The 23,471-nt window shown below is 47.0% G+C and overlaps 2 long non-coding RNA genes across 2 annotated transcripts; both read right to left on the bottom strand.

The window, feature by feature from the left end:
* Positions 1–13,248: 13,248 nt before the first annotated feature.
* On the bottom strand, positions 13,249–14,826 carry LOC140723944 (uncharacterized). Its single transcript, XR_012098011.1, has 2 exons — positions 14,052–14,826; positions 13,249–13,636 (listed from the first exon to the last, which is right to left on the bottom strand). It is a non-coding gene; the product is annotated as an uncharacterized lncRNA (long non-coding RNA).
* A 5,923-nt stretch (positions 14,827–20,749) lies between these two features.
* Positions 20,750–21,912, bottom strand: LOC140723946 (uncharacterized). Its single transcript, XR_012098014.1, has 2 exons — positions 21,581–21,912; positions 20,750–20,850 (listed from the first exon to the last, which is right to left on the bottom strand). It is a non-coding gene; the product is annotated as an uncharacterized lncRNA (long non-coding RNA).
* Positions 21,913–23,471: the final 1,559 nt, after the last annotated feature.

Here is a 23,471-nt window from a genome sequence, read left to right as displayed (position 1 = left end):
GGCCGAATGGTCTGTTTCAGTTCTATGATTCTATGTTCACCAGGGTCAGCAGCGGCTCTCTGACAGTGGATCCCGCATTTCTGCCCTCTCACGGTGATTTTCCCCAGGTAAAGCGGATATGAACCAGTAACCGACAGGCAGCAGCCATTCAGATATATTTTTTATTTGTTTTTTACTTTGTGTTTTTATCTTTTAAACATGTTGAGTGGCTCCTACATCACGATGGTAGGATGTCTGCGGATGATCAGCCTTCCACCCTGAGTGTGGCCAGTCTCACAGGTAACAACAATCCAGCTCATCATTCCAGAAGATTTTATCCACAGCGTAACCATCGGGGCCCGGTTTTGTACAGAATCCTCAAATGTCTTCACATTCAGGAGTGTAGGAATCTGCCGCGGGAGAAGGAGGGTTAATGTAGAGCTGGCTGGTTTACAGTGAGGGATGTTTAAATTCCAGCAGCCTTTCCCCAACCGTTTCAAGTTCAAGTTCCAGCTTGTCGTGATTCAGCCGTACACCAGCACACAGCGAAAACTAAACATGCCCTGGTAAATTTCCTATGCCTCTCGAAAGACATCCAGGTCTTTCCTATCAGGAGGAGTCGAGACCCGACACAAAATTCTCAGTGATGTCTAACTAGAATTTTGGAGAGCTGCAACGTGGTTCTTGAGATAAATGCCACGACTGATGGCCAACACACCATACGCATTCTGAAACACACCACCAGCTTCATGGTAAGGATGTGACGATGCAGCAGCGGGGAAATATCCCCCTTGTTTGTGACCTCCTGGTGGATAAACCGTATCCCTTCACCCTGCCGCTTTGAATAGGCTCACGTCTTCATTGTCCAGGCACCGCACATGTCTTTATTGGAATCTTCCACCTCGTTAAACCCGTTTTAATGTTTAAAGTTACGTGTATGTTCAGTATGGGGTTATTACTCGCGGACTGGGAGAGCCCCCACGGTTACACACTGTCAGGGAAATCTGCTTTTCGCCCCTCAGACGGGCTCTGTGTAAGCATGATTCTGTGCCTCCCCTCCCCCCCGGAGTGTTCTGCCCCACCTCCCCCTCCCGGAGTGTTCTGCCCAACCCCCAACAGTCCTCGGCATTGTTTTACCAAACCTGTTTGTCTGCTTCGGCTGCAAGTCCTGACTGTTGCTGGGATACCGGTCTGTGTGTTTGTTTATTCCGCTCAAGGTATGTAAAGGGTTCGGGTTTAGAAATACAATTGGATCAGGTGTTGGTGAGGCGGAATCTTAATATTGATTTTGTTTCAGGACCCCCTGTGTCAGAAAGTGAACGGTGCATTAAACACGCTCCAACAGAGATTCATTCTTTACAAAGAAAAAAAAGTAAAACAATCTGCTCCAGATTCGTTGGACGTTTAGAAGAATGTTTTCCGATTTTACCGAGCGGTACAAAATCCCACTGGGACGTGAGTGTGAGTAGATTCAGGGGCAGAATAGACACAGTGTGGTGAACTACATATACCTGTCTGGACACGCCCCCCTGCTGACTGCTCCTGTGGCTCCTCCCACAGACCCCGGTAATAAGGCGATTGAGGCCTGAGCCCGGCCCTCAGTCTCCTGGATGTAGTATGGTGGTCAATTACTGCTTGTTCTTTCTTCCAGTCAATAAAAGCCAATATCTCGCTTCATGTCTTGGAGAGTTATTGATGGTGCATCACACAATGGAAGACAAATAAAGACTTCTCCTTATCTCTTCCCCTGAGGTCAATCTCACATGACGGTATCTGTGGTTTTCATAGCATGGTCCTGTTATGGCCCAATGGCAGCATCCTGGGCTGACTCCCAGAAGCTTACAGAGTTCCCAAGACTGTAATCCCTGTTTCCAAGTCTGCCTCTGACATTCCCAGGTTTTTGACCTATGATGATCCCGGGAAATTTCCCAGGACTATTCCAACGATCGTCACAAAACTGAACCTGAGGAACTCTTCTGACTGAATTCGCATTCATAAAGGGGATGAGTGGAAGACAGCTTTTAATACCCCGGCAGGTCAGAATGAATATTTATGACTAACTATTGCAGATGTGAGGTGTTGTAGTCCTGGACGACATCATGTCATGTTTACTAAAGCAATCTAGTGAAGAGAAAGTGTAGAGAAAGGGGTGGATACAGCCCAGTCCATCACAGACAAACCCGTCCACACCATTCTATACATTCCCATGGAACACTGACAAAAGACGCCCACTATTCAGGACATGCCCTCTTCTCGTCACTACATCTGGGAGAGGGATACTGGACCCTTATGGTCCGACGCCACCAGGCTCAGGATCAGTTGTTCCCCTACAACCATCAGGCTCCTGAACCACTGTGGCAAACTTAAATCACCAACAAATAACTCGTTCCACAACCTACAGACTCACATTCAAGGAGTTTACAACTCAATTTCATCGTCATATTTATTTTTATTTGCAAATTTATTTCTATGTATGTTGGTTGTTTCTTCATCTTTGACTCTCACTGCATAGAGTTTATTAAATTCTGTTGTGCTTATTTTCTTCTCAGCAGCTACAAGAAATGGAATCTGCCCATGAGGTATGTGGTAATGTATGTGGGTTTTGATAATAACTTTGCTTGGAACTGTCAAGAAAGTATCGTAGGTTTGATTTATTGCTATGAGGGTGTGGATGGTGATGAAGATTTCACAAGAACTGATATAATCAGCTGGATTTGCTGTATCCAGTCCCAGGGTGGAACAACATTCCGATCAACATCGAACACTGAACAATGAAGTCCAGAAACATATCAATAAAGTATCATTTAATGCCCCACTAAACTAATGCCATCGGCTGATATAATATCCTCACTTGTCCATTCCCTGCTCATTCAAACACCTATTTAAAAGGGACTTTATCGCCTCTGTCATACTTGCCTCGAGTATCAGCCCTGGAAGGGCATTTCATGTACCCACCAAAATATGTGAACAAAAACTTGCCCGGCATATTTCCATTCAGATTAACTCCCCTCAGTGTAAATGCATGCCTGCTAGTCTGTGATATTTCAGTCCTGGGACAACTACGCCAGTTGTCTATTCTATAACTCTGTGATCGTACAAAGATTTGTTAAATCTCCCTTCAGCCTCCACAACTCCAGAGAAAACAACATGTTTGGCCAAACTCTGCTTATAATCAACGTCAGATCTCAGCAAGTGCTACAAATGCCTATTCACCTACTCACATACCAATATTCAAGGTCAGAAACAGTACCCCCCAGGAGAGGCGACCCTTCACCTGTGAGATTGATGGGGACAGGGACTCTTTCCAGTCTCCTCTGCAGTGACCAGACCTGATACCTACTGGGGGAAATTTTGTTCAGTAACTTTGCTATATTCACCATGGCCTATGATTCCGGGTTCACGGGGATGATTAAGGGATATACATATGAGGAGTGTTTGGCAGCTGGAATTTAGAAGAATTCAGGGTATCTCACTGAAACGTACCGAATGTTGAAACGTGGTGGATGCGGAGAGATGTTTCCTGTGGTGGGGGTATCCCGAACTAAAGGGCTGAGCTTCAAAATTGAGGGGAGACCGTTTAGAACAGAGGGAAGGAAGATTTGTTTCTTTTTAGTCAAAGTAACATCTGTGGAATGTGGTGGAGATCAAGTCCATGGGTACATTTCAAGCGGAAATTGATATTTCCAGACTAGTCAGGACCTCGAAGGATATGACAAGCAAGCAGGCGTATTTTAGTTGATTGGGATTTGGGATCAGCCATGAAGGACTGGCGGAGCAGCCTCGATGGACTGAATGGCCTAACGCTGCTCCTATGTCATGCGGTCTGATGGACAGCATCTCCTGTTGGCTACCCATTGTAATTCCACACCCCATTCCCATTACAACATGCCTGTCCATGGCCGACCCTTCTGCCACGATGACCCTACTCCCCGGTTGGAGGAGTAACATCATACTCCGGCTGCCTACATTACAGCATGAATATTGATTTCCCCAACTTACAGAAAATTCTCCCCTCCTCCAGTTTGGCTTTCCTTTTGCCTCCTGTCTTCTCCTCACATCTTCAGCACCTTCCTCAGATACCTCTCCTCCTTACGGTTCTGCAATTGTCTGCACTCCTCTCCTCTCAGATTCCTTCTTCAGATGTTTATCTCTTCTCCCTATCACCTCCCATCTTCTTACTTCATTTCTCTTCCTTCACCCACTTATCTATTACCTGTCTGCTTGTATTCCTTCCCCTCCCAAACCATTCTCATTCTCCCTTCTGCCTCCTTCCTTTCCAGTCCGCAAGAAGGGTCTCGACCTGAACCGTAGATTTATTATTCATCTCCATAGATGCTGCCTGATCTGATGAGTTCCTTCAGCATTTTGTGTGCATTTGACTGTTATAAAATCGCAAAGAACAATTGTTCTGCTCAGATCCCTGCAGAACACCACATGACCCTGACCTCTAGGCAAAATACCCTCTATATGCACCTACCATCTGCCTTCTATAAGTTAATTCTGGGAGACAAGCTAATTCTGTATCCACACAGCCTTGTCTCTCTGTATCCCATGCCTCCTGACTCTCTGAATACACCCATCCACTGCTCTAACTTCAATACACTTTGTCACATCCTCAAAAAATTCAATATTAGAGATGATAGATTAAGGGTGAAATGTGAAAAATTTAAAGGAACTTTTTCAGTGGGAGTGTGGTGTGTGTGGAATGTGCTGCCAGCAGAAGATCAATTTCATCATTGATGAGAGGTTTGGATGACTACATGTATAGCAAGGGTATGGGCCAGTACAGGTCCGTGGCCCCCAGTATGAAGCTCAAACTGTTGCAACACCTGCCCTTTAAATTCATGGCTGAGGCTGTGTTGTGTCTGTTCACTGTTTGAGTTCGATATTAAATGAAGAGCATTGAATGGGAAGGAAGGTTTGAATAGAAGAATAAAGATCTCCTCTGAAGGTATATGGGGTCCTGGTGAGAGCGTACATGGAACACTGTGCGCAGGTCTGGTCTCCCACCCGGAGTCAGCCTGTGGGATGAAGGGAATGAAGAGATTTCCCAGATTGATTTAGGAGGTGAGGTACTGTCCTCGGAGAGATTATACTGACCGGGCCTGTCTCAAAATTAGAGAAATAAAAGGTCGTCTAACTGAGACAGACACAGTTTCACAGCATATTGACAGGGTAGAGGCAGGAATGATGTTTCCTTTGGCTGTGGTGAGGAATGGGGGTCACAGAATCCGAGTTCACCTCAGCAGAACTGAGATGAGGAGAAATTTCCTCACCCAGAGGGCAGCGAATCTTTGGAATTTTCTCTACAAGGTTTCTAAATTCGAAGGACAAATTTTGGGGCTCTGCGATGCTGGGAACGTTGCGCGAAAGTGGCGCTGAGGTCAAAGATCAGGCATGTTCTGAGTGAAAGGCAGAACAGACGCAAAGGGACGAATGGCCTGCTCCTGTTTCCTTTTTCTAAAGTCCGAGTTTACCTTTGCGCCTGGTTCTCCCTTGACCTTCAGCCTGTCCTTTTGCACAGGGGAGCGCTCACAGCACCGGAGTTCCATCGGCAGCCGCTGCGGGCCAGCTCCCGTATCCCAGCAGCAGGAGACAGGACTGGGAGGAAACTCCGGACAATAGGCCCCGATCCACGGCGGGGAAAGACCGGGCTCCCTCTGTGTGGCTGAAACATCTCACGGAATCTCCGCCCGTCTCTTCACCTCCACCATCGGAAGGATTCAAAACTCCGGCCGCTGTTGCAGCCTTTACCCGGGGAGCTGCTCCCAATCTCGGGTCTCTCACCGGGTCCACTCGTTCCCGATTCCAAACTTCGGTCCGCCCAGCGTCCCGCCCACTGACACTCCTCAGCCAATGGAGGCAAGATTCTCCCAGCGGTGGTCTCTGATTGGCTGTGGGTGTGTCTGAGGACGGGCTGCTACCGGGAGTTGGAGCTGTCAGTCACAGTTTGCTCTCAGAATCAAAGCAAGTTCCCCGAGGCTCAAAGTTCAAAGTAAATTTTATTATCAGAGTACATATAAGTCACCACATACAACTCCTACAAACATACAGAGCAAAGCTACAGAACGGTAACTATATCTGGATCACTGAAAGATCAACCAGAGTGCAGAAGACAACAAACTTCGCCAATGCAAATAAACAACGAGAACATGAAATAACCGCAGCGGCTGCCGATAGATGTCCGGTGCACTCAGCGCTCCCTGTTCAATCTGACAGGACAAGAAACAGTGAGGCGCAAAGGTAAACTCGTGTTTCAGAAAATCAGAAATAGAGAAGGCGTGGCCATTCGGCCCCTTGCGCCTCTTCTGCCCTTCACTCAGAACATGCTTGACTTTTGACCTCAGCACCACTTCCCTGCAACTTTCCATCAACGCTGAGCCCCAGGATATGTCTGTTCAATTTAGAAACCTTGTGGAGATAATTGCAATGATTCACTGCACTCTGGGTGAGGAAATTTCTCCTCATCTCAGTCCTGCTCAGTTGTCCTCGGATTTAGAGTCTGTGAGCGCTGGTTCCACACCTTATGTGAAACATCATTCCAGCCTTTCCGCTGTAAATATCCTGTGAGATTGTATTTCTCTAATTCTGACACAGGAATGTGATCTGTCTCAGTCAAACCACCTCTTATTTCACTCATTTTGAGACAGTCCCAGTACGATGATTTGTTGTGGGAGCATCTCTATGGACAGCAGGTGAGTGCAGTTATCCTGTGTTGTTCCACAGCCTGATGGCTGAGGGGTAGTAATTGTTCCTGACCCTGGAGGGGCGAGTCCAGAGGCTCTCGTACCTTCTACCTGATTACAGCAGTGAGAAAAGAGCCTGCCTGTGTGGTGAGCCTGATCACAGCCGCCTGTATCACCGTCCCCTCTGGCCTGCCCTATCCGGGACCAAAGGGATTGTGGAGCGTAAATGTGGTACTCTGTCGAGTATCACTGTGATCCGTCCCCTCTGGCCTGCCCTATCCGGGACCAAAGGGATTGTTGAGAGTAAATGTGGTACTCTGTCGAGTATCACTGTGATCTGTCCCCTCTGGCCTGCCCTATCCGGGACCAAAGGGATTGTGGAGAGTAAATGTTGTACTCTATCGAGTATCACTGTGATCCGTCCCCTCTGGCCAGCCCTATCCGGGACCAAAGGGATTGTGGAGAGTAAATGTGGTACTCTGTCCAGTATCACTGTGATCCGTCCCCTCTGGCCTGTCCTATCCGGGACCAAAGTGATTGTGGAGAGTAAATGTGGTACTCTATCGAGTATCACTGTGATCCGTCCACTCTGGCCTGCCCTATCCTGGACCAAAGGGATTGTGGAGAGTAAATGTGGTACTCTTGTCGATTATTAGTGTGATCTGTCCCCTCTGGCCTGCCCTACCCGGGACCAAAGGGATTGTGGAGAGTAAATGTGGTACTCTGTCGAGTATCACTGTGATCCGACCCCTCTGCCCTGCCCTATCCGGGACCAAAGGGATTGTGGAGAGTAAATGTGGTACTCTGTCGAGTATCACTGTGATCCGTCCCCTCTGGCATGCCCTATCCGGGACCAAAGTGATTGTGGAGAGTAAATGTGGTACTCTGTCGAGTATCACTGTGATCCGTCCCCTCTGTCCTGACCTATCCTGGACCAAAGGGATTGTGGAGAGTAAATGCGGTACTCTTGTCGATTATTACTGTGATCCGTCCCCTCTGGCCTGCCCTATCTATGACCAAAGGGACTGTGGAGAGTAAATGTTTTACTCTGTCGATTATCACCGTGATCGGTCCCCTCTGGCCTGCCCTATCCGGGACCAAAGGGATTGTGGAGAGTAAATGTGGTACTCTGTCGATTATCACCGTGATCCGTCCCCTTTGGCCTGCCCTATCCAGGACCAAAGGGATTGTGGACAGTAAATGTGGTACTCTGTCGGGTATCACTGTGATCCGTCCCCTCTGGCCTGCCCTATCCGGGACCAAAGGGATTGTGGAGATTAAATGTGGTACTCTGTCGAGTATCACTGTGATCCGTCCCCTCTGGCCTGCCCTATCCGGGAACAAAGGGATTGTGGAGAGTAAATGTGGTACTCTGTCGAGTATCACTGTGATTCGTCCCCTCTGGCCTGCCCTATGCGGGACCAATGGGATTGTGGAGAGTAAATTTGTTACTCTGTCGAGTATTACTGTGATCTGGGCTCTCTTCCTGCCTCTTATTATTCTTGTCTGTGATTGCAGTGCGAATCTCTGGCCCAATGTACCCTCTTTCTACAAACCCCGTTTCTGTCTTTAGCCAAGTGTCCTCTTCATCTGCACCGTCCGCACGATCTTGCCACCCGTTTTGGGTTCTTCGTCGGGACCCGAACTCCATCTCCTCACTACCGGTTCTCTGTGCACACTCCCGCTTTTCCGCAGTCCTTTTAAAGAGTCAATAGCGCTCCATATTCATCAGAATTTATTTCACCCGGGGCCAGGTCTGACACAGCGAATTGAGATTAGTTAACTTAAAGGAGTGGGCAGGCTTGGGTCTGAGACAGTTTAGAAAAGTCTGCGCTGCCAGCTGGACATACTGATCTGTCCAGGGGTTTGCCGGCATTGGACTCTCACGTATCCTTAAAATGGATAAAGTACGCAAGGGATTCTCCTTTTTTCTGTAGTTATCGGGTAAATTCACCAAAATCCGCATGCAGTCGGGCTGTCATTCAAATGGGTTCCCTTACCTCAGCGACCCACCGTGCCATGGCTTGTATTACATCAGCCCCTCTGGTGGCTCCCGGTCACCTTCGGGTATCTGCCTGGGAAAGGGGAACCCACTCCCTGTCCCTGCCCGAGAGGTTCCATATATAACCCTGAGGAGTGGCACAAGTCCCTGGGCAAGGTCTGGAATGGGAAACCCACTCCCTGTCCCTGTCCGAGAGGTTCCATGTATAACCCTGAGGAGTGGCACAAGTCCCCGGGCAGGGTCTGGAAAGGGGAACCCACTCCATGTCCCTGTCCGAGAGGTTCCATATATAACCCTGAGGAGTGGCACAAGTCCCCGGGCAGGGTCTGGAAAGGGGAACCCACTCCATGTCCCTGTCCGAGAGGTTCCATATATAACCCTGAGGAGTGGCACAAGTCCCCAGTCAGGGTCTGGAAAGGGGAACCCACTCCCTGTCCCTGCCCGAGGGGTTCCATGTATAACCCTGAGGAGTGGCACAAGTCCCCGGGCAGGGTCTGGAAAGGGGAACCCACTCCCTGTCCCTGTCCGAGAGGTTCCATATATAACCCTGAGGAGTGGCACGTCCCCAGTCAGGGTCTGGAAAGGGGAACCTACCCCGTCCCGGTCCGAGAGGTTCCATATATAACCCTGAGGAGTGGCACGTCCCCGGGCAGGGTCTGGAAAGGGGAACCCACTCACTGTCCCTGCCTGAGAGGTTCCATATATAGCCCTGAGGAGTAGAACAAGTCCCCCGGCAGGGTCTGGAAAGGGGAACCCACTCCCTGTCCCTGTCCGAGAGGTTCCATATATAACCCTGAGGAGTGGCACAAGTCCCCGGGCAGGGTCTGGAAAGGGGAACGCACTCCCTCTCCCTGTCCGAGAGGTTCCGTATATAACCCTGAGGAGTGGCACAAGTCCCCGGGCAGGGTCTGGAAAGGGGAACCCACTCCCTGTCCCTGTCTGAGAGGTTCCATATATAACCCTGAGGAGTGGCACAAGTCCCCGGGCAGGGTCTGGAAAGGGGAACCCACTCCCTGTCCGTGTCCGAGAGGTTCCATATATAACCCTGAGGAGTGGCACAAGTCCCTGGGCAGGGTCTGGAAAGGGGAACGCACTCCCTCTCCCTGTCCGAGAGGTTCCGTATATAACCCTGAGGAGTGGCACAAGTCCCCGGGCAGTGTCTGGAAAGGGGAACCCACTCCCTGTCCCTGTCTGAGAGGTTCCATATATAACCCTGAGGTGTGGCACAAGTCCCCGGGCAGTGTCTGGAAAGGGGAACCCACTCCCTGTCCCTGTCTGAGAGGTTCCATATATAACCCTGAGGAGTGGCACAAGACTTCGGGCAGGGTCTGGAAAGGGGAACCCACTCCCTGTCCCTGTCCGAGAGGTTCCATATATAACCCTGAGGAGTGCAGGCAAGTCCCCGGGCATGGTCTGGAAAGGGGAACCATCTACCTGTCCCTGTCCGAGGGGTTTCATATATAAACCTGAGGAGTGGCACGTCCCCGGGCAGGGCCTGGAAATGTGAACCCACTCCCTTTTTCAATAAATTCCGGTAAAGCCCCTGGTCCGGACGGTTATACTGTTGAATGTTTAAAATCCTTTTCTTCTATACTCGCTCCTTGGCTTTGTAAAATTTTTAAAGATGCGTTAACTGTAGTAAATAAGCACAATCTTTTTATGATGCCTCCATTTCTCCATTTCTTTAAAAAGATAAAGACCCCACTGAATGTGCATCCTATCGGCCAATATCCTTGCTGAATACGGATTCTATGATTTTTACCGAAATTTTGGCCACTAGTTTAGAAAATGTATTGCCTCAAATTATCTCTGAAGATCAGACTGGATTTATTAAAACCTGTTATTCATCTTTTAACATTAGAAAATTAATTAATATAATTAATAATTCTTCATCTAAAATACCAGAATGTCATTTCCTTAGATGCTGAAAAAGCGTTCGATAGAGTTGAATGGCTATATTTATTTAATACGTTGCAGAATTTTTATATTAGGTGGGTAAGGGACTTATAAGTTATCATTATATGCTGACGATTTGTTACTATACATATCTGACCGTGGGTAAGGGACTTATAAGTTGTCATTATATGCTGATGATTTGTTACTATACATATCTGACCCTGAGAGATCTATTCCTGCTATTTCATCCTTGCTTGCTCAGTTTAGTAGCTTTTCTGGCTACAAGCTGGATTTTAATAAGAGTGAATTATTTCCATTAAATATGCAAGTTCCAATTTATAAACAGTTACCATTTAAAGTTGTCACAGATCATTTTACTTATTTGGGTATTAAAATTACCAAGAAACATAAGGGTTTATTTAAAGTTAATTTTTTACCTTTAATTGAACAAATCAAGCAACTTGTTACCAGGTGGTCCCCATTATCTCTGTCATTGGTTGGTCGAATTAATGCTATCAAGATGATAGTATTACCTAAATTTTTATATTTATTCCAAGCATTACCAATTTTTATTCCTAAATCTTTTTTTGATATTATTGATACAAAATATACTCGTATGTGTGGCAGAATAAAAATCCTAGATTAAGTAAAAAATATTTACAGAAGCCTAAGAAGGAAGGTAGTTTGCTTTGCCAAACCTGAGATTTTACTATTGGACAGTTAATATTCAATATTTAATATTTTGGACACAAGAATCGGTCATAGTACCTTGCCCACAATGGGTAAATTTGGAGTGTAAATCTGTACAAGACTTCTCATTGTTTTCTATTTTAGGATCTTCGCTTCCTTTTGCTTAATCTAAACCGAATAATCAAATAACTAATCCTATAGTTAAACATACATTATATCTAACTTCTTTTTCCAGCCCTCTTTTATGGACCAAGCCTTTGTGTTATGGAAAACAAAAGGTATAACATGTTTTCGTCATCTATTTTTAGATAACAGTTTTATGTCCTTTGAACAGCTATCCAACATAAAACTCATTTTTTTAGATACTTGCAAGTTAGAAATTTCTTGAATGTTAGTATTTTCTGAAATTATGTCCAATGGACATTACAGAAAAAATTCTAGCTCTGAATCCTTGCCAGAAGGGTTAAGTAGCCATCATTTATCATATGATCATGAAAATACAGCCAGGAGTATCAGAAATAATTAAGAAGGAATGGGGAAAAGAACTTCTCTGTCTTATACCCACAGAGCAGTGGGAGAAAATTTTACAATTAGTCAATTCTTCTTCTATTTGTGCTGAACATGCCTAATACAATTTAAGGTTGTTCATAGGGCTCACATGTCCAAGGATAAACTCGCTCGATTTTATTCTTATGTTAATCCAACCAGTGACAGTTGTCATTCTGAAGTCGCTTCATTGAACCACATGTTCTGGTCCTGCTCCTGTTTGCAAAATTATTGGAAAGATCTTTTTGGTATTATTTCAACAGTTCTGAATATCAAATTTCAACCGCATCCTATTACTGCAATTTCCGGTTTACCAATGGAGGATGATAGTCGTTTATCCCCCCTCAGCCCGGCGGATGATTGCATTTGTTACATTAATGGCTAGAAGATCTATCCTATTGAATTGGAAAGAAATTAATCCTCCAACTATATTTCAGTGGTTTTCTCAAACTATTTCTTGTTTGAGTTTAGAAAAAATTACAAGTGTTGTCTTTGTCCCTTCAGTTAAATTTGAAGAAACTTGGAGACCATTTATTCAACATTTTCATATGAGCTAAACTGACTTTTCCTAAACATTACTTTTATTGTCCTTAATTATTTGGATGGAGGTGCTGAGTTATTGACGCTACTGTGTATAATTGATACAATGCAATGGCCCATGTCGGTTAGGATTTTTTTCATTTTTTTGGGGGGAGGGTTTCTTATTTTCTCCATTTTTTGTAACCACTATGAGTTTGGGACGTTATTATCATCTATTTATATTTATACCTTAACCTATTAATTATGTACTCTCAAGCTCTTTGTATTCATGTTTCATTTATGTTTGTTTAAAATCAATAAAAAGATTTTAAAAAGGACTATTCTGAGGAAAGGGTGGAATAGGCGCAAAGGGCCGAGTGGCCAGGCCTGCTCCTGTTACTTATTTTCTAAAGCACGAGTTTACCTTTGCGCCTGGTTCTCCCTTGACCTTCAGCCTGTCCTTTTGCACAGGGGAGCGCTCACAGCACCGGAGTTCCATCGGCAGCCGCTGCGGGCCAGCTCCCGTATCCCAGCAGCAGGAGACAGGACTGGGAGGAAACTCCGGACAATAGGCCCCGATCCACGGCGGGGAAAGACCGGGCACCCTCTGTGTGGCTGAAACATCTCACGGAATCTCCGCCCGTCTCTTCACCTCCGCCATCGGAAGGGTTCAAAGCTCCGGCCGCTGTTGCAGCCTTTACCCGGGGAGCTGCTCCCAATCTCGGGTCTCTCACCGGGTCCACTCGTTCCCGATTCAAAACTTCGGTCCGCCCAGCGTCCCGCCCACTGACACTCCTCAGCCAATGGAGGCAAGAGTCTCCCAGTGGTGTTCTCTGATTGGCTGTGAGTGTATCCGAGGGCGGGCTGCTGCCGGGAGCTGGAGATGTCAGTCACTGTTTGTTCTCAGAATCAAAGCAAGTTCCCCGAGGCTCAAAGTTCAAAGTAAATTTTATTATCATTTTAAATTTTTTAAATTTTTATTAAACACAAACAAAAACAGAAACACTAAACATATGCTAAAAAAAGCCAGGGAGTCACACAAAAGCAGCAACAAATATATAACTATTAACTTCAAATATACAAATAAACGAAGAAATCCGCTCTAAATATTCTTGGACAGAAGGAACTGTATCTAAGAGGAGTCACAAAACAGGAACATTTACAGAGATAACCCAAAACTTTGACAGATTTGTACAGTCTTTACAGCCTTCTGGCGATGGGAAGTTTTCAGAGGATAAACATATAGTTTGAAGTCTGACATCAAAATATAAATGAAGGTTTCTTATTGCTGTGATTGCATTTCTGGATATAAAATTTGCTGTAAATTAACAAAAGATTTATGATAAAGAAATGATCCCTATGATATTTGGTGTTATTAGTAAACCCAAATAAGATGTTTTGAAAACAAAAAGTAAAATCCACATTAATATATTGATCTATAAATTGACCAACATCAAACTAAAATGTTTTAACATATTCACAATCCCAAAACAGATGAAATAAATTCTCTGGATATAAACCACAAAAAGAACAGTTAGTTTCAATATCAGAATTAACCCTTGTCAAATAAACACTGTTTGGATAATATCTATGTCTAATTTTAAATAAGCCCCAAATACTCCTCCACCACAGATTCCCCAAGCGACTATTCCAAAAACTAACAGACTACATATAAGTCGCCACATACAACTCCTACAAACATACAGAGCAAAGCTACAGAACGGTAACTATACCTGGATCACTGAAAGATCAGTCAGAGTGCAGAAGACAACAAACTTCGCCAATGCAAATAAACAACGAGAACATGAAATAACCGCAGCGGCTGCCGATAGATGTCCGGTGCTCTCAGCTCCCCCCTGTTCAATCTGACAGGACAAGAAACAGTGAGGCGCAAAGGTAAACTCGTGTTTCAGAAAATAAGAAATAGAGAAGGCGTGGCCATTCGGCCCCTTGCGCCTCTTCTGCCCTTCACTCAGAACATGCTTGACCTTTGACTTCAGCACCACTTTCCTGCAACTTTCAATCACCGCTGAGCCCCAGGATATGTCTATTCAATTTAGAAACCTTGTAGAGATAATTGCAATTATTCACTGCACTTTGGGTGAGGAAATTTCTGCTCATCTCAGTCCTGCTGAGTTGTCCTCGGATTTTGAGTCCGTGAGCGCTGGTTCCACGCCTTATGGGAAACATCATTCCAGCCCTTCCGCTGTAAATATCCTGTGAGATTGTATTTCTCTAATTCTGAGACAGGAATGTGATCTCTCTCAGTCAAACCACCTCTTATTTCACTCATTTTGAGACAGTCCCAGTACGATGATTTGTTGTGGGAGCATCTTTATGGACAGCAAGTGAGTGCAGTTGTCCTGTGTTGTCCACAGCCTGATGGTTGAGGGGTAGTAACTGTTCCTGACCCTGGTGCGGCGAGTCCTGAGGCTCTCGTACCTTCTACCTGATTGCAGCAGTGAGAAAAGAGCCTGCCTGTGTGGTGAGACTGATCACAGCCGCCTGTATCACCGTCCCCTCTGGCCTGACCTATCCGGGACCAAAGGGATTGTGGAGAGTAAATGTGATACTCTGTCGAGTATCACTGTGATCCGTCCCCTCTGGCCTGCCCTATCCGGGACCAAAAGGATTGTGGAGAGTAAATGTGGTACTCTGTCGAGTATCACTGTGGTCCGTCCCCTCTGGTCTGCCCTATCCGGGACCAAAAGGATTGTGGAGAGTAAATGTGGTACTCTGTCGAGTATCACTGTGATCCGTCCCCTCTGGCCTGCCCTATCCGGGACCAAAGGGATTGTGGAGAGTAAATGTGGTACTCTGTCGAGTATCACTGTGATCCGTCCCCTCTGGCCTGCCCTCTCCGGGACCAAAGGGATTGTGGAGAGTAAATGTGGAACTAAGTCGAGTATCACTGTGATCCGTCCCCTCTGGCCTGCCCTATCCGGGACCAAAGGGATTGTGGAGAGTAAATCTGTTACTCTGTCGAGTATCACTGTGGTCCGTCCCCTCTGGCCTACCTATCCGGTACCAAAGGAATTGTGGAGAGTAAATGTGGTACTCTGTCGAGTATCACAGTGATCCGTCCCCTCTGGCCTGCCCTATCCGCGACCAAAGGGATTGTGGAGAGTAAATGTGGTACTCTGTCGAGTATCAGTGTGATCCGTCCCCTCTGGCCTGCCCTATCCGGGACCAAAGGGATTGTGGAGAGTAAATGTGGTACTCTATCGATTATCACTGTGATCCGGGCTCTCTTCCTGTCCCTTATTATTCTTGTCTGTGATTGCAGAGCGACAATCACTGCCCAATGTCCCCTCTTTCTACAAACCCCGTCTCTGTCCTTAGCCAAGTGTCCTCTTCATCTGCATCGTCTGCACGAACCTGCCACCCGTTCTGGGTTTTTCGTCGGGACCCGAACTCCATCTCCTCACTACCGGTTCTCTGTGCACACTCTCGCTTTCCCCCAGTCCCTTTAAAGAGTCAATAGCGCTCCCTATTGATCAGAATTGATGTCACCCTGGGGCCAGGTCTGACACAGCGAATTGAGATTAGTTAACTTAAAGGAGTGGGCAGGCTTGGGTCTGAGACAGTTTAGAAAAGTCTGCACTGCCAGCTGGACATACTGATCTGTCCAGAGGTTTGCCGGCATTGGACTCTCACGTATCCTTAAAACGAGCTATAAAGTACGCAAGGGATTCTCCTTTTTTCTGTTGTTATCGGGTAAATTCACCAAAATCCGCATGCAGTCGGGCTGTCATTCCAATGGGTTCCCTTACCTCAGCGACCCACTGTGCCATGGCTTGTATTACATCAGCCCCTCTGGTGGCTCCCGGTCACCTTCGGGCATCTGCCTGGGAAAGGGGAACCCACTCCCTGTCCCTGCCCGAGAGGTTCCATATATAACCCTGAGGCGTGCCACAAGTCCCCGGGGAGGGTCTGGAAAGGGGAACCCACTCCCTGTCCCTGTTCGAGAGGTTCCATATATAACCCTGAGGAGTGGCACAAGTCCTCGGGCAGGGTCTGGAAAGGGGAACACAATCCCTGTCCCTGCCTGAGAGGTTCCATATATAACCCTGAGGAGTGGGACAAGTCCCCGGGCAGGGTCTGGAAAGGGGAACACAATCCCTGTCCCTGCCTGAGAGGTTCCATATATAACCCTGAGGAGAGGCACAAGTCCCCGGACAGGGTCTGGAAAGGGGAACACACTCCCTGTCTCTGTCCGAGAGGTTCCATATATAACCCTGAGGAGTGCAGACAAGTCCCCGGACAGGGTCTGGAACGGGGAACCCACTTCCTGTCCCTGTCCGAGAGGTTCCATATATAACCCTGAGGAGAGGCACAAGTCCCCGGACATGGTCTGGAAAGGGGAACACACTCCCTGTCTCTGTCCGAGAGGTTCCATATATAACCCTGAGGAGTGGCACAAGTCCCCGGGCAGGGTCTGGAAAGGGGAACCCACTCCCTGTCCCTGTCCGAGAGGTTCCATATATTACCCTGAGGCGTGGCACAAGACACCGGGCAGGGTCTGGAAAGGGGAACCCACTTCCTGTCCCTGCCCGAGAGGTTCCATATATAACCCTGAGGAGTGGCACAAGTCCCCGGGCAGGGTCTGGAAAGGGGAACCCACTCCCTGTCCCTGCCCGAGAGGTTCCATATATTACCCTGAGGCGTGCCACCAGTCCCCGGGCAGGGTCTGGAAAGGGGAACCCACTCCCTGTCCCTATCCGAGAGCTTCCATATATAACCCTGAGGAGTGCAGGCAAGTCCCCGGGCAGGGTCTGGAAAGGGGAACCCACTCCCTGTCCCTATCCGAGAGCTTCCATATATAACCCTGAGGAGTGCAGGCAAGTCCCCGGGCAGGGTCTGGAAAGGGGAACCCACTCCCTGTTCCTTGCCGAGAGGTTCCATATATAACCCTGAGGAGTGGCACAAGTCCCCGGGCAGGGTCTGGAAAGGGGAACCCACTCCCTGTCCCTGTCTGAGAGGTTCCATATATAACCCTGAGGAGTGGCACAAGTCCCGGGCAGGGTCTGGAAAGGGGAACCCACTCCCTGTCCCTGTCCGAGAGGTTCCATATATAACCCTGAGGAGTGGCACAAGTCCCCGGGCAGGGTCTGGAAAGGGGAACCCACTTCCTGTCTCTGCCCGAGAGGTTCCATATATAACCCTGAGGAGTGGCACGTCCCCGAGCAGGGTCTGGAAAGGGGAACCCTCTCCCTGTCCGAGAGGTTCCATATATAACCTTGAGGAGTGGCACAAGTCCCCAGGCAGGGTCTGGAAAGGGGAACACACTTCCTGTCCCTGCCCGAGAGGTTGCATATATAACCCTGAGGAGTGGCACAAGTCCCCGAGCAGGGTCTGGAAAGGGGAACCCACTCCCTGTCCGAGAGGTTCCATATATAACCCTGAGGAGTGGTACAAGTCCCCGGGCAGGATCTGGAAAGGGGAACCCTCTCCCTGTCCGAGAGGTTCCATATATAACCCTGAGCAGTGGCACAAGTCCCCGGGCAGGGTCTGGAAAGGGGAACCCACTTCCTGTCTCTGCCCGAGAGGTTCCATATATAACCCTGAGGAGTGGCACGTCCCCGAGCAGGGTCTGGAAAGGGGAACCCTCTCCCTGTCCGAGAGGTTCCATATATAACCCTGAGGAGTTGCACAAGTCCCCGGGCAGGGTCTGGAAAGGGGAACCCTCTCCCTGTCCGAGAGGTTCCATATATAACCCTGAAGAGTGGTACAAGTCCCCGGGCAGGGTCTGGAAAGGGAAACCCACTCCCTGTCCCTGTCCGAGAGGTTCCATATATAACCCTGAGGAGTGGCACGTCCCCGAGCAGGGTCTGGAAAGGGGAACCCTCTCCCTGTCCGAGAGGTTCCATATATAACCCTGAGGAGTGGCACAAGTCCCCGGGCAGCGTCTGGAAAGGGGAACCCACTCCCTGTCCCTGTCCAGAGGTTCCATATATAACCCTGAGGAGTGGCACGTCCCCGAGTAGGGTCTGGAAAGGGGAACCCTCTCCCTGTCCGAGAGGTTCCATATATAACCCTGAGGAGTGGCACAAGTCCCCGGGCAGGGTCTGGAAAGGGGAACCCTCTCCCTGTTCCTGTCCCAGAGGTTCACTATATAACCCTGAGGAGTGGCACAAGTCCCCGGGCAGGGTCTGGAAAGGGGAACCCACTCCCTGTCCCTGTCCGAGAGGTTCCATATATAACCCTGAGGAGTGGCACAAGTCCCCGGGCAGGGTCTGGAAAGGGGAACCCACTCCCTGTCCCTGTCCGAGAGGTTCCATATATAACCCTGAGGAGTGGCACAAGTCCCCGGGCAGGGTCTGGAAAGGGGAACCCACTCCCTGTCCCTGTCCGAGAGGTTCCATATATAACCCTGAGGAGTGGCACAAGTCCCCGGGCAGGGTCTGGAAAGGGGAACCCACTCCCTGTCCCTGTCCGAGAGGTTCCATATATAACCCGGAGGAGTGGCACGTCCCCGGGCAGGGTCTGGAAAGGGGAACCCACTTCCTTTTTCAATGAATTCAGGTAAAGCCCCTGGTCCGGACAGTTATACTGCTGAATATTTTAAACCCTTTTCTTCTATACTCGCTCCTTGGCTTTGTAAAATTTTTAAAGATGCGTTAACTGTAGGTAAATAACCACAATTTTATGATGCCTCCATTTCTCCAATTCTTAAAAAAAGATAAAGACCCCACTGAATGTGCATCCTATCGGCCAATGTCCTTGCTGAATACGGATTCTAAGATTTTTACCAAAATTTTGGCCACTATATTAGAAAATGTATTACCTCAAATTATTTCTGAAGATCAGACCGGATTTATTAAAAACTGTTATTCATCTTTTAACATTCGAAAATTAATTAATATAATTTATACTTCTTCATCTAAAATACCAGAATGTCATTTCCTTGGATGCTGAAAAAGTGTTCAATAGATTTCAATGGCTATATTTATTTAATACGTTGCAGAATTTTAATTTTAGCTTAAAATTTATATCATGGATTAAATTAATGTATTATAAACCTTTGGCTTCGGTTCTTACCAATAATCAAAGATCTCCTTTTTTTCAGTTGTCCCGTGGTACGAGGCAAGGCTGCCCTTTAAGTCCTCTATTATTTGACATTGCTTTGGAACCTTTAGCCGTTGCCATTCGTGAATCACTTAATATTTTTGGTATTACCCATGGGTAAGGGACTTATGAGTTATCATTATATGCTGATGATTTGTTACTATACATATCTGACCCTGAGAGATCTATTCCTGCTATTTCATCCTTGCTTGCTCAGTTTAGTAGCTTTTCTGGCTACAAACTGAATTTTAATAAGAGTGAATTATTTCCATTAAATATGCAAGTTCCAATTTATAAACACATACCATTTAAAGTTGTCACAGATCATTTTACTTATTTGGGTATTAAAATTACCAAGAAACATAAGGGTTTATTTAAAGTTAATTTTTTACCTTTAATTGAACAAATGAAGCAACTTGTTACCAGGTGGTCCCCATTATCTCTGTCATTGGTTGGTCGAATTAATACTATCAAGATGATAGTATTACCCAAATTTTTATATTTATTCCAAGCATTACCAATTTTTATTCCTAAATATTTTTTTGATATTATTGACTCCAAAATATCCTCGTATGTGTGGCAGAATAAAAATCCTAGATTAAGTAAAAAATATTTACAGAAGCCTAAGAAGGAAGGTGGTTTTGCTTTGCCAAACCTGAGATTTCACTATTGGGCAGTTAATATTCAATATTTAATATTTTGGACACAAGAATCGGTCATAGTACCTTGCCCACAATGGGTAAATTTGGAGTGTAATTCTGTACAAGTCTTCTCATTGTTTTCTATTTTAGGATCTTCGCTTCCTTTTGCTTTATCTAAACCGAATAAACAAATAACTAATCCTATAGTTAAACATACATTAAGAATATGGTTTCAGTTTCGTAAATTCTTTGGCTTGAATAATCAAGCCCTATTATATCTAACTTCTTTTTCCAGCCCTCTTTTATGGACCAAGCCTTTGTGTTTTGGAAAACGAAAGGTATAACATGTTTTCGTGATCTATTTTTAGATAACAGTTTTATGTCCTTTGAACAGCTGCCCAGCCTAAAAACCATTTTTTTTAGATACTTGCAAGTTAGAAATTTCTTGAATGTTAGTATTTTCTGAAATTATGTCCAATGGACATTACGGAAAAAATTCTATCTCTGAATCCTTGCCAGAAGGGTTAAGTAGCCATCATTTATCATATGATCATGAAAATACAGCCAGGAGTATCAGAAATAATTAAGAAGGAATGGGAAAAAGAACTTCACTGTCTTATAGCCACAGAGCAGTGGGAGAAAATTTTACAATTAGTCCATTCTTCTTCTATTTGTGCTAAACATGCCTAATACAATTTAAGGTTGTACATAGGGCTCACATGTCCAAGGATAAACTCGTTCGATTTTATTCTTATGTTAATCCAACCAGTGACAGATGTCATTCTGAAGTCGCTTCATTGACCCACATGTTCTGGTCTTGCCCCTGTTTGCAAAATTATTGGAAACATATTTTTGGTATTATTTCAACAGTTCTGAATATCAAATTGCAACCGCATCCTATTACTGCAATTTTCGGTTTACCGATGGTGGATAATCCACCCCCCCCCCCCGACCAGCCCGGCGGATGATTACATTTGTTACATTAATGGCTAGAAGATCTATCCTATTGAATTGGAAAGAAATTAACCCTCCAACTATATTTCAGTGGTTTTCTCAAACTATTTCTTGCTCGAGTTTAGAAAAAATTACAAGTGTTGTCTTTGACCCTTCAGTTAAATATGAAGAAACTTGGAGACCATTTATTCAACATTTTCATATAAGCTAAACTGACTTTTCCTAAACCTTACTTTTATTGTCCTTAATTATTTGGATGGACGTGCGGAGTTATTGACGGTACTGTGTATAATTGATATAATGCAATGGCACTTGTCTGTTAGGTATTTTTTCTTTTTTTTTGGGGGGGGGTTCTTATTTTCTCCATTTTTTGTAACCACTATGAGTTTGGGAGGTTATTATCATGTATTTGTATTTATACCTTAACCTATTAATTATGTACTCTCAAGCTCGTTGTATTCATGTTCCATTTGTGTTTGTTTATAATCAATAAAAAGATTTAAAAAGAAAGGACTATTCTGAGGAAAGGGTGGAATAGGCGCAACGGGCCGAGTGGCCAGGCATGCTCCTGTTACTTATTTTCTGAAGCACGAGTTTACCTTTGCGCCTTGTTCTCCCTTGGTTTTCAGCCGTTCGGATTGCACAGGGGAGCGGTGAGAGCTCCGGAGATCCATCGGCAGCCGCTGCGGGGCAGCTCCCGTCTCCCAGCAGGAAGGGACGGGTCTGGGAGACAACTCCAGACAACAGGCCCCGATCCTCGGCGGGGAGAGGCCGGGCGCCCTCCGTGTAGCTGAAACATCTCACGGAATCTCCGCCGGTCTCTTCAGCTCTGCCTTCGAAAGGATTCACGACCCGCCGGTGGTGCAGCCGAAACCCGAGGCGCAGCTCCCGGTCTCCGGGCTCACTCGGTCCCTGTTCCAAACACAGGCCCGGCCGGGCGCTCAGCGTCCCGCCCACTGACACCCCTCAGCCAATGGGAGCATCCTTCTCCCAGCGGTGATCGCTGATTGGCTGTGTGTGTGTGATGACGGGCTGCTGCTGGGAGCTGGAGATGTCAATCACAGTTTGTTCTCAGAATTAAAGGAAGTTCCCCGAAACTCAAATTGCAAAATAAATTTTATTATCAGAGTCCAGTTAAGTCACCACATACAACCCCGGGAAGCATTTCCCTGCGGACATACTTAGAACAAGTATAGAATAGTAACCATAACAGAAGCAGGCAGTGAAAGATCAGCCAGAGTGCTGAAGGTAACAAACTGTGCAAATGCAAAAAAGCGATAAATAACAAGAGCATGAAATGACCGCAGCGGCTGCTGATGGATCTCCGGAGCTCTCACCGCTCCCCTGTGCAATCCGACAGGCTGAAGGCCAAGGGAGAACAAGGCGCAAAGGTCAACTCGTGATTTAGAAAATAAGAAACAGTAGCAGGCGTTGTCATTCGGCCCGTTGCGCTGTTCTGCCCCTCACTCAGAACATGGCTGATCTTTGACCTCAGCGCCACTTTCCTGCAACGTTCCGAACATCGCCGAGCCCCTAAATATGTCGTCAGTGATCCCTGGTTCCACAGCCCAGCCAGGAGAAACATCATTCCTGCCCCTACCCTGTAAATACCCTGTGAGACTGCGTCTGTCTCAATCAGGAAGCTTCTCCATGTGAACCTTGTGTTAATGAAATTGGTGACAGTTCTTTCAGAACAGCAGCTTTGACCACAAGAACACCAGACAGTGGTCAGCACGGAATGTCCTGCAGTTACTGTAGGAGAAGGACTGGATGGACACAGTGGAGTGGTTCCCTGAGCAGACAGTCCAGACCATCTGGCAGAATGCCCCATCACCAGATCTCACCAACAGGCAGCAAGACCTCGCCTGTCTGGCGGCGAGAGGGCCCCTCCCAGTCTGATCCTTGCTGCATGCCCGGAGATCACTCCCACAGCACGCTGCCCCGAGATTACTGCAGTGGAGACGAGAGGGCCCCTCCCAGTCTGATCCTTGCTGCATGCCCGGAGATCACTCCCACAGCGCGCTGCCCCGAGATTACTGCCGTGGAGACGAGAGGGCCCCTCCCAGTCTGATCCTTGCTGCATGCCCGGAGATCACTCCCACAGCGCGCTGCCCCGAGATTACTGCAGTGGAGACGAGACGGTCACTCGCCTCTTTGCGGACTGTGGGCTGGCGAAGATCTGTGTAGAAAGAGGCAAGGGCCTGTGTCACAGCAGCTGCGTGACAGAAGGCTCACTGATCCTCGGGCTGTTCCCAGGACGCACAGGAAAACGGACAGCGAGTGCTGCTGGAAGATCATCAACTTGGGGAAAGAGGCTCGAAACTTGTTGCCCTGCCATCACATCGAGATGTCCGGAGAGCAGGGGTTCCCAACCTTGGGTCCACGGTTACTGGTATTGGTCTTTGGCATTAAAAAAAATATTTGGGAACCCCTGTCATACAGGAATGCTGCCAACTGGCACATTCCAGACTACAGGGACACCATTGGAAC

This window comes from Hemitrygon akajei, unplaced genomic scaffold (genome assembly GCF_048418815.1).
Source record: "Hemitrygon akajei unplaced genomic scaffold, sHemAka1.3 Scf000149, whole genome shotgun sequence".
Taxonomy (NCBI): Eukaryota; Metazoa; Chordata; class Chondrichthyes; order Myliobatiformes; family Dasyatidae; genus Hemitrygon; species Hemitrygon akajei.
Note: the sequence above shows the minus strand (reverse complement) of the source record. Positions and strands in the feature narration are given on the sequence as shown.